The following is a 14,857-nucleotide window of genomic DNA, read 5'->3' as shown; positions in this document are numbered from 1 at the left end:
GCAGAGATGTTATCAAAATCGTCGTTTAGCCTGAAGTGGTTTTTTATGATGAATGTAGCTGAGTGACAAACCATTGCCTAAACCAGACCAGCCCTGCATGTGCAGCAGCACGTGGAGCAAACAGGCAACGTGTCTGCCTGTGCCTCTCGCCATGGCCAAGCCCATGGGTCCCTGCTCCATCAAAGGTCTCACCCTTCCATGGGAGGATTCTGTGTTTTTACACAAGAAAGGCTCATCTATTCATAGTTCCAGGGCAGAAATCCAAAAAGGCTATTGGAAGCATTCTGCTCCACAGCAAGAAGCTGGCCTGAAACAAGGGCACCCTGTGGGGCTGCTCCAGAAACACGCTTGGCCAATCATCCACCCGACCTGCAGGAAGGCAGCACTGAGACAAGCAGGCACAAGGCAATATTCTGCTAGGGATGGGCCTGGGGCCTCTCTTACATCATGTATTCTTTGTCACGAGCTGCTGTGCAGAAGGGAGGTGGGTGATGGATGCTGCCCCAACCCAACAGCATCGAGGCCTCCAGGCCTTGACCCATGCAGGTTCCAATTAGCCAAAATTAGTCAGCTGTGGCCAGGGTTTGTCTTCCCTTAAACACCTAACTGTGTGAAAGCAACAGTCCCTTTTTGCCCGTCGCCCACTCCAGCCTTTGTGGCCATACACCCTTCCCCGGGGAGCCTCCTCCGGTTTTGTTTCTCCCCTTTGCGAGCCGTGCCAATCATTACAGGGTCTCAGCAGCCCCATTATCATCCTGGGCAATTCTTAACTCATTAGGCTTTAAAACTGTTGGACTACAGGAGGAAAATAAAACCACAAACCGAGCGAATGCTTCAGCACGATAAAAGGATGTTAATGTTTTACCCCACTGACAATGACGGAATCCGGAGGATAATTATTATGGATATTTCCATGGGTTTAGTGTTACTTTTTCCTGACATGAGGTCCTCTGTGCAGCAACTAATTAAAAATGGAGTTTAATCTGCAGCCAACCTCGGGGGTTGATTTGAATTCTCCCACTGTGAACTTTCAAACACGGGAGCACGTCTGTTTGCACCAACAGGATCCAATATCCTGCCTTTGCGATGGACTTTTTACATTTTGGCAGGCTGCGTGCCTATGATTATCCCAGACTGCAGCATTAATAATTCACCACCTGAACTGATCTTTCAGCATGAAACACAAGTAAAGACGACGTTAAGTGCTGCTTGGATTCCCTTCCACTGCTGCTCCCCTATTGTGTCTTCAGATTGTGCTTAATCTAGTGGGAATTTAGTACTAAATTAAAAAAAGTCACTTCTTAAGAGGTCAAATCCACATTAACGGCTCAGGAGAGAAAGCAGTTTTCCTGTTGAGTTTACCATTAATAATATTCTTGTTTTTTTAGTTTGAATCTCTGCATCAAAAAGAGATAAAACACTGTTAAACGGAGATGCAGGAGAGGAAGGAGGAAATTTTAACCACTTCTTAGCAAAAAGCTTATTAATACTCCACTCTTCTTCCCTCTGCTTGTGTGAAGAAGATTACCTGCAGAGATTAGAGGGCATCTCCTCGAGCAGAAGGGTAACACTTTCCAGTTTGAAAGTACTTTCTGCATTGAAACAGAAGAGAAACCTCTTGTAGTGGGAAAAAAAAAAAGGCACTAAAACATTTTTATATGGCTGAAAATAACCCGGACATCTTCACTATGCTCAGATAACTGCCAGCCTCACACTCAGCTGCATGGGCTCCAGCAAAGGAGCCATGACCAGATTCCTCCCCAAAGCGTGGCACAGCTGCTGTATGTGCCCTTTGCATCCCAAGCTTTAGCAAGGTATGCATTATATGCCAGGTCTTCCCTTTCTCAGGTGTTGCTGTTATTGTTTCAGGTCAAAAAAAGAATGGGAAGGAAAAAAAAAAAAGGAAATGGGAAGAAAAGGAAGATAACCTCCATTTTGAACAAAGTTTCAGAGTTTTCCATAGAACTTGCTGTTTTCACGTACTTCCATGTGATTTCCTCTGCTGCCTTAATTGTTGCATCCCAAAAGCTGTTACAAGGAAGGGAAAGCACTTTGCTTTCCATCCCAAAATAGGCAGCGCTGCTATTTTACACACATCCACTGTTCAGGTGCTGTTATCACATTAACACTCAAAGATCCCAAATAAGGTCAATGCCTTTGTCTGTCAGCCTTTGTACAGTGAAGAGACAGTCCTTGCCCCAAAGACCTTAAAATATAAATAGATAAGGCAGACAAAGGGAGAAAGAAAGAACATTTCTATCGTTGCCACAGATAGGAAAAGGAAAGATAAAATGGTTTGCTGAAGGTCAGTGACACAGAGCTGAGGAAAGAACACTCTCAAGTCTCTATCAAGCATCTTTAACCATGGAACTGTCCAAAAAATAAACCTGTGTCCTCCAGCGTTTCATTCAGGCCTCTGCAGTGATGCCCAGATGGGGAGCTGTAAGGAATCTCTGCAGGCTGTCACTAGTGCTGGGTTTTCAAGTTCTGGAAGAGGTCCTAGGGGCAGTGCCAGGAGTTTGACCTCAGGTAGGTCCAAAAAGGGATCCCCAAAATTCCAAGTTTGGACCTGACCACCAGGAACACAATTCTCAGAGGAAAGCTGGTATGGCTGCTCCTCAACACCCGTCAGCAGAAGTCGATTGCTGCATTCAAGCATCCACCCTCCAAGGAATGGGGTGAGAAAAATACAAAAGCAAATGGGAAAGGGTGCAAGAAAATAAAATCTATCAGTTGTACCAACCACAGCACTAGGATAGGAGGGAGACCATAGAATCATATAATTGTCAGAGTTAGAAGGGCCTTTAAAGATCATCTGGTCCAACACCCACAGCTCCATCAGTGCTCACAGCCCATCCCCTGACCTTGGCTGTCTGCAGGGCAACACAACCTCTGTGAGCAACCTGTGCCAGTGAGATGCCTAGTTTAGGTCTACATGCTCCAAAAAGCAGGTATATTAAAAAGACTTATTGGACAGAAGTGAAAGGACTGAAGGATTCAGTTCCCTACAATGCTTTTCACTTCCACAGACAGCCAGGAGGGGAAAAAAAATAGGAAAAAATGGCATAAGCCATTCTGCAAAATAGCTTCTTCACTCCCATTTAGTGGCTGGTGCATGCCCTGTCATCTGAGATTTTCCATCCTTTATTCATTTTTCTGGATGTCAGAGAAAAGAGCTCTCTTACAAGCTTTATGCCCCACTGTATCCTATGGCAGCTGGCTCTGTGATTAACTGCTCCGTGTGGTGGCTCTCATCAGTGGCTATGACATGCCAAGCAGGTAATGTTAGAAGTCTTATGTTGAAGCAGAGTTTAAGAGTGTGTTTAGTTAACCCAGGTTAAGGTCTGCAGTTTCTCTCTCCTTTCTCTGCCTCCCCCCAGCACAACTGGTCACAGAAATTTGTAGGTTTGGGGTCTGGTGTTTCTTTTTTTTTTGAAACCTTTGTCTTCATAGAGCTGCTGGTGTTAGATACACCACAGCAAATACGGATGCATATATAAAATAAGTGGCAGCACATGACAAAAATAAGTCACAGCTTTATCACAGTGGCTTTCCAGGTGGGATTTGTGTGGTCCCTTGTTGCAGGACTGCCAGCTCTGACGCAGGTAATGAAGCTTAATTTTAGAGCACAACAAGTGTTTCATCCCATGAAACCATGAGAGTTGGTCCCAGATCAGGCTCTGGATTCATCCCTGACCCTTCCCGTTACCACAGTTAATGACCTATAATGATATTTTAACCATGACTGTACCCCAGGTGATCAGCGGAGCTCATGGTTCACTCAAGCCACTGAGCCTTCCTACAGCCCATGACCCACCTTGGCTGTGCCCCCTAAATTTCCTTTTGGAAACCAACACCTCTCCTTAGACACAGTCTTTCCTGTAAACAACTGAGCCCTGGCTGTTACTGCAGCTACTGCAGCCATCCAGAGCCATTACCAGTGTTTAAAGAGAGCTTGAATTACTGATGGATGGGGCACTCCAGCTCACAGTTGTCTTTTGCTGTAACTCTGCTGGTTTTCACAGCCCCAGGGGTTGTTTGTGTTCAGCTCTTCCAGGGACAGGGCAGAGCTGTGGGGGTCATGGGAGGATCCTTCCAATGTGCCTGGGACCAGACCCAACCAAGAGTGAGAAATAAGAGAGCTGAGAGTAACAAGTGCACAACCAAGATTAGAAATGCAGTCTTTCTAAACATTGTTAATGACACATTCTGCATCATCGAAGTGACCATCTTTAGCTCAACTTGTGGAATATTTCATCTTTTTTCCCCCTTTCTCACACTGTTGCTCTCTGCTCCATGCTTTTCACAGGGGCTGATGTCTTCCAATTCCATCCTTTCACATTTTTTCCCCAGATGCCTGCAGTACAGTGTGAATAAGAGCAGCCCTGGTTAATAGGGACATTCATGGAGGTGCTCATCTCAGAGCATCTCCTGTAAGGCAGCCCTGTCCTGCCCATAGCCCCACACCTGTCCTTTGTCACAGCTGGGCAGCCCAGACCTGGAATCCAATCCCAGGAGGGAGGTTATTTTATCTTCAGAGAAAGGTAAACAGAACAGGCACTCATCGATCTTGAGAAAGAAACATTAGCCAAGTCAAACACACACAAATGTCTGAAGCAACAGGATGTCCATGATGTAATGCCTGGATTCACCTTGCCAGCTCCTCTTACATCAAGGACAGTCTTGGAGGGAAAATGAACAGACTGAGCACAGGGCAAAGGATTTGTACAGAACATTGACCAATCCTATTCTGAATCAGAGCTGGTTGCTCGCAACAGCTCAGCTTTAGTGTTGGCAGCCTCCACACAGCACTGCCAGACCCAGGAAGTCACCACCAGCTGCCCAGTGTGTCCACTTGAGCTGGCTCCCCTCCAGTGGGCTGTGTCCTACTGCCTTGTGCCATTCAGCCATCCACTAGGATGAGTTCACAGGGACTGCTGTGAGAAGTTTTTCCTTTTTATCCTATGGAAGTGCCCCCAGGGAGATGGGGATCTGGCTGGGAGAAGAGCCCAGGCAGCTCCAGCTGCAGCCAGCTGTGGCTTTGTGAGACAAAAGCACCTTGGCAGAAAGAGAAAGAAACAGCAGGGCACCAACCCTTCCCCACAACACACGCAACTTTGTGCTAGCATTGATGCAAGGACTCCAGCAGAGAAGCTACTGCTGACAAACCTGCCTTTATCCAAGGCTATGAGCTGTATTTTTAGTTATTGGCTCAAACCCTCTCGCTTCTGGCCAAAGAGCATGTAGGAGGGATGGATGTAGTCACCCTCACACTATCCCCTTCTGGAGCCAACTGACAGTTGTCCCACATCACAGAGTTTGCTCAGGGCAGCAATGGGATGGCATAGGGACGACAGGAAAGGATGCATTCCAGGCTTAGCTATAAGGCCATCCATCACAAGTTGGGAAGTTGTTTTGCCCTTAAAGTTCTTAAGATAAGTGCAACACAAAATAACCTTTACAGTCAGAGGGCAGTGAGCCCTGGCACTGCTGCCCAGGGAAGTGTGGTTGTCCCATCCCTGCAGGTGTTCAAGGTCAGGTTGGATGGGGCCCTGGGTAGTCTGAGATGGCAGCTGACACCCTACCCATGGCAGGGGGTTGGAGCAAAATGGCCTTTAAGGTTCCTTCCAACCTTAACCGTTCTATGATTCTATGAAAAGTAGCCTTGGCTTCTTAATTCTACATCTCAACACACAGTGCTCAGCACATCTGAGCTAAGGAAACCACTGTGGCTACAAGCACCAGCAGTGATTTAGCTCATAAACATGCATGGACAGTCCAGTGGTCTCTATAAGGATTACACTGGTCTGGATTGATGTCAATCATTGATAAAGGCTTACACCAATTTGAAATCCAGTTACCTGGCCAAACAAAAGCCGAAAGATTCACTACTCCTTTGCAAAATCCAGCTACCAAATGTAGGAATCCCCTTGAGCACAGCCAAGAAAGGCAGCAGAACCTGGGTCCCAGCAACCCTTGGTCTTTTGAAGTCTCTGGTGCTTCCCAAGTCTGGCTGGCAGAGATGGCACTGGGAGGAATCGTGGTCCTTCCCCTGAAGCCAGTTAGAGGAATGGGAAGAACAGACATAATTAAAAAACATTGGGGGAAAAACTTAATGGAAAGACTGCAAAATGGGTGGTGGCTTTTTTTGAGTTGCAAGTCAAAGTTCTGTTTGATCTACTCATTCACCAGAGCTAGTTCAGAGAGCTAACTACTGGCATGGACCTCAAAAGTTTATTTCCTTGCCAGTATTCCCCGGCTTGTATTACTTCCTTTTAACAATAACACCATAAAATTAGACCTTCATTAATGCTGAATTCCACTTTAATTCACAGAAGAGAGCTAAGAGACCTGATGTGACCATCCAAGCACTGACTAAAGCAAATACCTCAGAGGATGCTATAATAAAGAGTCAGCACCTCACAGAGACGTGTCATTTTGCAATGATCTGCCTCATTAAGCCTGGCATGGTGGACTGACCATCCCTGCTCAGATGCCTTCTGATACCTGAAACGGGTGCAGGTGGGAGGCAACACACATCCCATAAGATTTCCCTTTACCCAGCTGGCCTTCTGCTTCTGGTTAAGAACTTTTAGCAATCATTTTTAATGCCAAAACACAATGTTTCTCAGCTGATAGGAGAACTGGATGATTCCAGTGGGAAATGAGAATTTGTTTTAGAGAGCTTTTGCTAGAAGTAAGCGTTCAGTAAGTGGGGGGTCTTCCCTCCCCTTGCTGTTTCTGAAGAAGCAGAAGTTCATGTTTCCTTTTGGAAGTTTTAATTATGTCAGTAAAATACAGTTTGTTTTTAAGCTGGATTTTTTTAGTTGATTTGGCTGAAGTGGCACATTGCAGCCTCTTGGGCTTCAGTAGTTTATTTTTACTCTTTTGAAAAAAAAGAAAAAAAAAAAGAATTAGAAAAAGCACACCTAAATGGGAGCCTTTGTTAGCAAAGGTCATTAAAAGTTCTGGGGAAACTTTTGTCTAATTTAGAATTGTTCTTAAATAACACTGTGTTCCTGTTCACGTTTAATTTCTCACTATTTTATTTACATTCTGCACCATGGACTCCAGCATGAGACATGAGTCAGCCCCAACCCTGGAGATGTTAACAGCCGTTCTTGAACGTGCTACCAGAGATTTGTGAGCACTGCCTTTGAATCAGCAAACATCTGAGGTGCAGGCTTTTAAATGGAAACTTTCTTCAAGATATCTCTATTCAGGATCAGCTCTTTGCAAATTTGCATTATCACAATCTATTCTGACAACTGTTCCCATTTCCACTGAGGGTGGAAACTGTTTCTAAGCAGTTATCAAGAAATATTTAAAACGCAGACGTGTTGATGAGAGTAATTCAATTATTCTTTATTACATAAAATCATAGAATCATTAAGGTTGGAAAAGACCTCTAAGATCATCCAGTCCAACCACAGACCCACACTTTCCACACCCACTGACCGCATCCCTCAGTGCAGTATATTGGCAGCTCTTGAACACCTCCAAGGACGGTGACTGCACACCTCCCTGGGCAGCTGTGCCACTGCATCACCGCTCTTTCTGAGAACAAACATTTCCTCATATCCAACCTGAGCCTCCCCTGGCACAATTTAAGGCCTTCACCTCTCGTCCTATTGCTGTTACCCGGGAGAAGAGGCTAACCCTCACCTCAGCACCACCTCCTATCAGGGAGCTGTAGAGAGCAATAAGATTTCCTCTGATCCTCCTCTTCTCCAGACTGAACAATCCCACTTATGTATGTTTATAGATACTTAATAGTCCAGTTTTTCTCTTTGGAAATCCACAGAAGGCCAACATCTGACACAACACAATCCCACCAGGGACAGCCCATAGTGATGCTCCATTTCTGACCAGAGAGCAAAACTGCTCTAAGTGCCCTGGCCCCTCTGCACCGCACAGCCCAATGCTGCCTGAGCTGAGTGAGAAATCACACGAGCCTGTCTCAGAAGGGAGAAAAAAACCTCTTTCCTTTAGAACTCCTGCTTTCTCATAGCCTGCAAAAAAATAAAGACCTGAAATCAACCCACCGACCCGGCAGCAGCCAGCCTTGTGCTTTATTCACGTGCCACGGTGGAGCCAGCCCAAGTGTAGCACCAGGCAGAAGGAGCCAGCAGTAATTCTGTGTGTTTATTTTCCCTGGGTGTGTGCAGCCAGCTGCCAAGCAGCGTTGCTTACCTCATGGGCATACAGCAGCAGCGTTGTGAGCCGGGCTGGGGCAGGGGGAAGGCTCCAAGGTTGGAGGTTCAGGAGGTTTTGTGTCTTCCTTAGGGTAGAAAAATCCAGGCTAGGTTCCCAGCTTAAAAAAAAAAAAAAAAAAAAAGTAATGAAAATTGTAATTATTCCTACCAACCCCAGTGCTTCTGACCTCCGTGGTTCTGGAGGTATCGAGTGAAATGAAGATTTATTCCGCAATGAAATATTTCTACCCCAAGCCCCATGCCCTGTTAGAAGCTCTGGTCCATCACCAGGCTCTGCAGGGCCTCCAAACGCTGCTATTCAGACACAGCCCTGAGCAGCCTCCAAGCTGTGGATGCTCTTATCCCCATCCTCCATCCCTTTCCAGACAGCAGTCTGTCAGAAGAAAGAAGTGTCCTCATGGCCTTCCTTCCCCTCCAGTCTGCATTTTTCATCCCCACATCTTTTTCAACATAGAACAGCTCACTGCCACAAGAAAATTTCTTTATTTTCTTCCTGACAATGGTCCTTGGAAGCCCTCAAAGCCGTCACTTCTCTGTACTTTGATTCATTCCCTTTCTCCTCCCGTGGCTCTCGTTTTTCCCTGTAGCCCACTGTTTGTTCTGCCCCTTTGGCTTCCCCATTTGCCTCTGAAAAAGGAAGAATAAGGCAGTAGACAAGGGATGGGAAGAGAAAAGCAGAAACGATTGAAGTCACAACTGGAGACAGCTTGGGACCAGATTCCTTTCTTAGTGTTATTCTTGCTCAAAACGTCAATAATTTCATCATTATGTTCAATTAATTTTCAGTCAGCTCTGTCTAATCTTGTTGTAGGAGGGGAACTAAGAGATGGGTTGGACAAAAAGAACCCAAAGAAAATGATTATTCTTTTTTAATCTCTATTTTTAAAACCAGCTGCCATCCTCACAACCAAGCAGAGCTTCGCAATCCTTTCCTCTGGGGTTTCTCACAGGTGTTTGGCCTCTGCTACGTTTCCATGACTTTTTATTAACTGCATTCATTCTTCTGCTCCCATATTTCAGGTCTCAGGGCAGGGGTGGTGCACTTTCAGGATGCTCACATTGATTGGCAGCGTGCTCCCAAGTACTGTGCTGCCCATAGAGCCTTCAGTGCTGCCAGGGTTCCAACCCAGAGCTCCGGGGTATTTGAGATCTCAATTATTTATGTGATCATGCTGTGGGTTAATGCTGACTGACACTAAAACACTGCCTAGATTTAGGTTCATAAAATTTTTATCCCCGCTATGAACTGCAAGTCTTTCTCCAATTTCATTTAAAGGAAACAGAGTATCGAAAAGCCTACTGAGGAATTCATGAGCAACTTGCTGCAACCTCGCTTCTCCTCCTAGACAAATCCTGGGACTTGATTACCATAGCAACATATCATAATTTTAATTCCCTTCCTGATTGCCCCTGCTCAGAGCCCAGTACATCTGCTTGCCTTCCTAGGAGCTTGCCATGCAATTTGGGGTGGGTGTAGAGCACGTGGCACCTGCTCCTTATGGCTCACGAAGGACCCAGGAATGGACATGGCATCGTTTTTGGGGTGAAATACCCAGAAAGGGTCAATAAAATTCAACAAACCCAATGCAGTCAATGCTGATGCTCTGACGTGCGGCCATCACAAAGGTGCAGATTGATTGATGGGAGATCCTTGGAAGGAATGATTTTTGGGGGGTTTTACATATGGCAGCTTCCAGCATTGCAATGGAACTGGTAACACAGTGAGCAGTGTCTACGAAAGTGCAGCATCTCCAGCAGTGACAATCCCATGCTTTGAGATGTATCTTATTTTAGGATTACAATCTCTTTGTCTCACTGGAGCAAGGTGCAGGCACCAGAGATGCCTTTCTCAACTCATCCACTGTAACTGTACAAATACACCACAAAAACTGAGAAGGAACAACCATAGAATATCCCGAGTTGGAAGGAACCCAGAAGGATCATCGAGTCCAACATCCTCACGTTGCCAAAACTTAGGGATGGACTCTGTGCTGAAATGTGGGCAGGACCTCAGCCCAACACCATCAGAATGATGAATTCAAGCACGTAACATTAATGGCTTGAGGCAGAAACCCCTTCCTCATAGACAAGAGCCCATCAGGGAGCTCTGTTGGGTCGTAGCATCTGGGTACTTGTTTCAGTCTATTTCATATATAGAAAAAAATAGTCACATCAAAAATCTAAATGGAATAAAAGGAATGTGGGCATATATTTGTTATGGGGCAGACTAACAAAGCGCTCCATTCTGATCAGTACTGACAATGTGGTTCTGTGCATCAGGAACACATCCCTGCCAAAAGGGCCAGCAGCAGCATAAACCTGCTATGTTCTGTGAGATATGTGTTGAGCACTTCATAATGCCATGCACATATATGTACGTATAACACACAATACATACTATGTATCACATATAATATGTAACATACAATATGCCCAATTTTGTTGCAGGCCCCCAGAGAGCCACAACTCATTGAAGCACAAGGAAGACACAGAAGCTTCGCCTTTTCCTAAGGCAGAAATGAATGAATGCGGCACTGAAAAGAGCAGATTGAAACTATGGCAGTTGGGTGTGTTCCTCCACCTTGAGAGATCCACTTCTTCCTATTGCTGAAGGGTTAAAAATTGGAATAGAAACGGTTTTCCTTCTTTCTCTGCACTATTTTATTTAGTTTTCCTTTCATTATTGTTTTCCTTCTTCTAAAATAAAAGTAGTCTAAGTAATTACAATCATAAAATGGATGCGAGCAAAATGGGTACTGCGGGATTTATAAAATACAAATTTCCCTTTTCTGGGAAATGCAGTCTCCTCTGCGCTTAAGCTTTTCAAGCCCTGCCCAGCTCCGAAGGTGGCACAGACCCTGTAAGGCTTGTAAGCCTCAAAGAAGAAATCACTTAAATGTCCAGCCCTCCCCAGGACCCACTTCAACACATGCAGCAGAGTTACAGCGTGCTTCAAGCACACTAACAGGGATGCTCCCTGCACTGCAGCAGGGAAGGACTGCCATTAGGAGCAAGTCAGTGGCTGCCCAACAGATGAATTGGGTTCCACTGGGACACACCACCATGCCCTCCATGGAAATGGTGCAGTGCAGCTCACTGTGCTCACACCTAAGGATCCGCCACCGCGCTGAATACCCAACCTACATAAGGTCACCCAGCACCAGGCAGAGCCAGCTCCTTCCCCAACAAAGGAGCCCATTGGGTTTTCTTTTTTCATTTTAAACTTTTCTGAATATGACCCAAGAAAAACCTTCCTTGATGTTAACCAAGCAGTTATTGGCAAAATTTCACCAGCGTGAAAACAAGGAATCTTTCTTACAGGCTAAATGTAACCAAATTGCTCCAGTCCTGTCAAGCCCTCTTTTCTTTTCACCATTCCTTTATTTATTTTTGAACTGATAACTGCTCTTTGCATTTACATCAGCCAGAAAGGGGGAAATCCACTCTGACTTAGGGAAGCAGAACATCAGTTATCAGTCTGAGACACCATGTAACCTCCTTTAGAAATTAACAACTGCTTCCAAACTACTCAATGAGTAGTTTGTTACTGAGGTACTGTACTCATACTGAGGTATGAGTAGTGAGTTACTGAGGAAAATCCTCAGAGGAAGGCAGGACAGATCACTGGGCCCCTATCAAAGAGCTGCATTTCTTCCATGGTCTGTTTTCCACAGTAGCACCAGAGCTAGAACTATGTGGGAGACGGCTGTGTTTGGAAATGTGGTGTCCCAGATACAATTCAGCATCTGAAATGGGCTCCAGTATATCCCAAATCATTAAGTTCATGGTTAATTATTCAAGTACGGACCAAAATTTTCCTTACACATCCTTCTACGGATGTTATTTTGCCCAGAAAAATCAAGCGTTTTTGAGTTGATGCCTCATAGACACTGATTTCCTCAACAGCAAGAAAAAAAAAACTTCATTACCTTAAATAAGCTCAGTTCATTTAAAAAGAATTTACAGTCTGACAGATCAACTTTTTTTTCTTATCACTACTTCCTAGAAATGAGGGATGGAGAAGATAAACAAAGGATCAGGGAGATGCACCAAAGTTCAGATTTTACCTTCCTACCCCAGTGGGAAGCCCTGATTCCACACTATCAGACATCCAGGTACAGAGGCGATGAGTTCTGGCTTACCTGGAGAACTTCCAGACCTAAAACCCTGATTTTCTTCCCTCGCTGACCCAAAACCACAGTCAAGTAATGCAGGATCAGCTCCTGCACACGCACTTGTTACAGACCTCGGTGAAATTCCGGGAAGACAGATGCACCATTGGCAGCCCTGTACAACAATGTACATTTTTATGCTAAGTACATTTTTTTTTAATGTGCTGTTTTTTTGGCAACGTGACAGCAAAGTTAATCAGACCTTTCATTGCTTCAACCGGCTTTAAAGGATTTGTAATATTATACTCACTTCTTAGAGAGCAGAAGGAAATTGTTTGTCTGATTCAGAACCTGTTATTTATTGTGCATTAAGAGCACAATCACCTAACGCAGTCAACAGCAGGATATTTCATCTGTGCTTTAGGGAGGTGGGAGTGGAAAGCCTCTACGCTGTCCTACCAAGTGACATAAACCTACTCTGATCTCAGAAGCCACCTCCCGAATACTAAGGAGCTGGGACATAATGGCTTTTAAAGAATATAGTTTCCAATTAGGTCATTGGTTTCAAACACAGGGTGTACTAAATTAGTAACATTTGGTGGTGAATTTCTTTGAAGTTCTCATTAATTTTGGTCTTGGATTTGAACTTTTCTTGGCCATGTTCCTTATAGAATTTGGATCCCGGTTATGTCAAAACAACTGATTAGCCCCACAGTTTGAAGGCAAGGGGGATTAGGTAGGGCGGGTGTTAGATTTCATGAAAGGCCTATTTACCTCGTCGTTTAGCATGACCAAATGGGAGGGCAGCCAACAGGGGCTACACGCTGGAAAAATTCCAGTGCTCCCAGCTCATTAGGGATCTCTGCTGCAAACGGCAGCGCTGTGCTTGCGATAGCGGCCGCTGGTCAGATCCAGCTCCATGGTGGGACATTCCCTGACCCATGGGCTCTGCTGCCCAGACAGGCTGCCACTTCTTCAGCTCCTGGGAAGGCGGCGAGAAGGAGGAAGTTCTTTAAGGAATTCTTCAGATGGTGCCTTCGTCCTCATGAAGGGCTCAAAGCAAGCTTTTCCCAGCAAGTCAATAGAACTCTTTCCATCAGGTCCAACGAGTTCAAAACCAGGCTTTTGAACAGATCAGAATCACCAACATGGAGAATTGCTAAGGAGCTCATGAGGATGCTCTGACACAGCTCCTGTCTAAAGCAGCAATAAGTTTAATTCTGGAATTAATGAACCTTAGCCCAGAGGAGAAAATGCACAGTGAGTCATGGCAGCAATGAAGCTTGGGAAATCCTCAATGGGACATGCTGCAGTGAATGGAACCTGCAACACACACTTGTGTCCATGGTGCACAACTCCTTCCTGAGGGCTCTAATTAATCACAGGACAAAGGAATGAACCCGGGGCCTTCCCTGGAGATCACAGCCCGGTGTCATGGATCTGGCAAGCAGAAGGCTCAGAGGTCACATGAAGAAAAATGCTCTCACTGAGAGCAGGCTGTGAGACAAGACACTATCTGTCCCCAGGGGACACTGATCTTGAGCCGAGATGGCGCATCAGATTTGGAGGGTGCAAGGCCAGTGTTACTTACAGGCCAAGTGGATGCATGCAGGCTTGGCACTGCTTTGAGCCTTCCCTGAGCAGCCTGTGTCAATACATCACCACTCTTTCTGAGAATATTTTTTTCCTAATATCCAACCTGAACCTCCCCTGGCACAACTGAAGGCCATCAGCTCTCATACTATTGCTGTTATCTAGAGATGAGCTGATCCCCACAGTGCTTGCTCAGGAGCTCTGAGGACACCGGTGGTGTTCAGCCATAATAACAAGGTGTAAAAGTGAATAAAACTCATCTTTTCCTCAAAAGGAAAAAAAACCCACAAACATCTTGATATTGTGCTTTCACTTGAGAAAATGACTGGTTGTTATTTCCATCTCTAGACAGTGCAGCATCACTGCTCACAAAGTTCTCTCTTACACCAAATCACTGCAACTGTCCCAATGCAGACTTTGCTCTCACCGGCCCCATGCACACGCTCAGCTTTCAGCATGGATTCAACCACTCCAGCAGGGAATTCTTAACACAAATAGCACTCCTACACATGCAGAGGTGTTTGTAGGATCATGGTCACACAATTAACAGAGAACTAGCTTTAATAAGCCTAATTAGGGTCGCTCTCCTAGGGTGCAAAAAGTAACACTGATACCTTACTGGCTAGGGAGAGAGAAATCACAAGTCTGATGGAACTCCTTCCCACAGCCTGGTGATCTCAGAGAGGGACTTCAGCAACCCATCCTATAAAGCTGGAGCTACTGAACACTGAGCTGGATGCATTCAAGTAGAGCCATGGAAAATACTTTTTAATTCTTTGTTTCCCAGCAGTAGACCATGGCTTGGAACCATTTCCTTCACAGCTCAGAAATGTCCTTCGCATAATGAAGTCCAAGTATGGAAAAAATAACAGGGAGAACAGCAAGCAAGAGCCTTTTAGGAAGGGTCTTATCTGAAAGAAGTGGGGCCTTTTATAG

The sequence above is a fragment of the Tetrao urogallus genome, assembly GCF_951394365.1.
Source record: "Tetrao urogallus genome assembly, chromosome: 18".
NCBI classification, from domain to species: Eukaryota; Metazoa; Chordata; class Aves; order Galliformes; family Phasianidae; genus Tetrao; species Tetrao urogallus.
Note: the sequence above shows the minus strand (reverse complement) of the source record.